Source organism: Physeter macrocephalus, chromosome 16, assembly GCF_002837175.3.
Source record: "Physeter macrocephalus isolate SW-GA chromosome 16, ASM283717v5, whole genome shotgun sequence".
In the NCBI taxonomy this organism is placed as follows: Eukaryota; Metazoa; Chordata; class Mammalia; order Artiodactyla; family Physeteridae; genus Physeter; species Physeter macrocephalus.
The window spans coordinates 98,436,778-98,440,268 of record NC_041229.1 but is presented as its reverse complement, the minus strand read 5'-3'; positions in this window follow the sequence as shown (position 1 = coordinate 98,440,268).

Genomic DNA, 3,491 nt, shown 5'->3' with positions numbered 1-3,491 from the left:
TCAAAGTCAATGAGTTTATATTAACCATGTTTTTTTAACGTTTCTCTGCACAGCTAGAGAAGAGAGATGGGTAGGCTATCAAGCCAGAATCAAAGGAAATTTCTAAGTAGAACATTTTCTATAGGTAATGACCAGAATAGTGCCATCCTGTGCTATATCAAGTAAGTCGTAAACGACTAGATACTTTGATCAGTTATTACTGCAGGGTTGTTTTTAGATGCTCACTGCGAACATCTCACTGCCCTCCTGATTCATATTCAGAGGACTCAGGAGAAATAATGGCTTTCTTATTGTTGCCTCTCAGTTCATTAAAATCTGTATTTCATAGAATGAAGCTAGTTATCTCACCTGAGAGATGCAAAGACTGTAAAAGCATCTAAGGAATAAAATGACACCAAATGTTAACAATAAATAGCTTGTCGAAGCACAAAAAGATTATCTAATAAAGCTGATATCTATAACTTAAAAACAAATAACCAACGTCAATGAGCTTATAAAGAATGCCACCTCCCAGGTCACAGAAGGGGCGCCTGAACAAATCTGCTAGCTAATGCACGGAGGTCTCCCCCACCACCCACATTAGCATAGAGCCCTGCTTTTACCTCCCTGGACCATCCTGTATCCTCCCTTTGAAGCACTTTGCATCTTGACAATTATTTAATATCTTTTTTCCCCTACATCCCCCCACCTCCCCAAGCAGGGACCTTACCTGTTTTCTTGACTGCTGTATTCCAGTGCTTAGCATGTTGCCTGGTGCATAGTAGGGGCTCCATAAATATTTGATGGCCAACTTATGAGAAGATCTCTCTTCCTGAATCCCCTTAGGGAGGACTATAGGTTCGTGGCCACCTGCTTCCACAATCTCTTCTTCAGGGGCTACGTGGATAGAGAGGCCAAGCCGTCACCCTTCCCACCCATCAAGCCCAGGTTCTACCTCTTTTTAGCTCTGAAATCTTAGGCAAATTACTAACCGCTACCCCAGTACTCTGATTTGTTTTCTTTCACAGCACTTATCATCACATGCCCTATTTTGTTTGTGTGTGTGTTTATTGTCTCCTCCAACCAGAAAGTGAGCACCAGGGATCAAGGACTTTGCTTCGTTCACTGCTAAACAGGGACAGTCAATATATGTACAGTCAACATTTGTACCAACATCATGGACACTGACCAGTCAGAATGGATGTTGGCCCCATGGGCTGTACAGGTGCACATCGCCTGGGTATCAAACCTGGCTGTACTCTAGTTCCTAGAACAGGGTCTGGAATGTAGTAGGTGCTCAATAAATATGTGTTAAATAAATGGGTGGATTGCAGTCACCGGGTCTGTAAAATAGGATATTTTAGCTACTCGACATATATGGTTTCCTTTCTGCCCCTGTGCCGGTCAGCTCTGGCCAACAAAGGAAGCAGCCCGTCCCTTTCCTCTGGTCCCCAGCCTCTCTCCCACCATAGCAAAAGTGACCTCTCTCAACAAGATCTCAAAGTGACAGTGTCTGCTGTTTCCACCTCCTACTCTGCTGGAAATTGTGTGTAAAGTCCAATCTGTTGTTTCAACCCTATGCATCCATTTCTCTCTCTTCTCTCAGCCTCCCTTGCCATAACTGCCAGTGGTGAAGAGTCGTATTCGTAGATAGACATTCATGCTCCAAGGATTCATGAGGTTATTATGTACTAGACACTAGAGGAAACAATATAAACAAAGCTCTGCCTCTGCCCACAGGTTGCTTAGAGTCTAACAATGGAGACAGAGAGGTAAAAATACAATTACATTGAGAACTCCTGAGAGAAGAGAGTTTAACAAGGCAGAGAGTTGCAATTCCTAACAAACTTTCATAAAATTAACTTTTCAGAGAAACACACTTGATAAGCACTTAGCGGCTTAGGTTTTGTATCAGCGGGAATAATTCTGAGTCTCATAGATGCCTGGGACTTGCAGGACAGTGGCAATGACTCCAGGAAAGATCTGGCCAACAGAATACTGGATAATTAAAAGGAACTGCCCTCCACCCACCCCTCATTCCCCATCTGTCCTTGCCTCTTCTCCCCCTTTCCCTCCCCTCAAGGTGGGGGCAGGGGAAGGGAGGCGGGGCCGAGAACAGGAGCCGACTGCCAATCATACTATATATGAACGCACCTTATCCTGAGGCATGCAGTTGTGAGATTTTGCTACTTATGTTTCCATAGTATGCATATCCACCCTCTCTGTCCCCTGTGCTCCCCACATACACGCATCCATGCACACATCTGAGCACACACACACACACACACACACACACACACACACACACACACACACACACACACCCCTACCTCTGAGATGGCCAAGAACAATGCAGGATGTTAACGTCCAACTCCAAAGGGATGGTGTGGAGGATCACCAAGGCAGGGGCAGGAAGCAAACATCAAAAGAGCTCAAGGGGGCTTCCCTGGTGGCGCAGTGGTTGAGAGTCCGCCTGCCGATGCAGGGGACGCGGGTTCGTGCCCCGGTCCGGGAGGATCCCACATGCCGCGGAGCGGCTGGGCCCGTGAGCCATGGCCGCTGAGCCTGCGCGTCCGGAGCCTGTGCTGAGCAACGGGAGAGGCCACGACAGTGAGAGGCCCGCGTACCGCAAAAAAAAAAAAAAGGGGCTCAAGAACTGGTCAAGAGATCCAGAAACCAAGAAACAGAAAGTGTGAGCAGTTCACAAGTTAAAAGGATGGGCCGGGGTTGTTGCCTAAGAACCAGTGCTATGATTTGAGGTGTGGTTCCATGCTCACCTCCACCACCCCTATCCCAAAATAACAATAGTAGTAATAATAATAATAGTAGTTAAGGTTTGTTGAGAGCTGACTGTGTGTCAGGTACTATGAACCATTTTATGTAGGTCATTTAATTCTTATAATAATCCTGAGTCTGGTTTTTTATTATTATTACTCCACAGCCCTTGCTGTAACCACTAGGTTACATAGCCCCCCGCCATGTAATATCGCCTCCCAGGTTGAATAAAGAGATTTGAAAGAGTGAGGAAGGCATTCAATCCACTTTTATATAATGATACTAATAGTAGTGGTAACGGCTAATTCATGGAGCTTTTAGAAAGGAACAGGAACTGTGCCAGGTTCTACATGTATTGCCTCTTTCAAATCTTTAGGTACAAACTAAACTCATACCCATTTTAGAGATGAGGAAACTGAGCACTAGGAGGATGAGTAACCAGCCTAAGGACACACAGCTAATGAATGGTGGAGTCACTATGAGTTAACTATTGCTCTGCTTTATTCAATTAACATGATTCTACTTGCTTTCCAGGCAGCAGTATTACCCATCAGGGTACTACAATTGGTGATGTTCTCCATGGTATTTCTTTCTTTTTTCCTTTTTTTTTTTTTTTTTTTTGCGGTACGCGGGCCTCCCACTGCTGTGGCTTCTCCCGTTGTGGAGCACAGGCTCCGGACGGGCAGGCCCAGCGGCCATGGCCCACGGGCCCAGCCGCTCCGCGGCATGTGGGATCC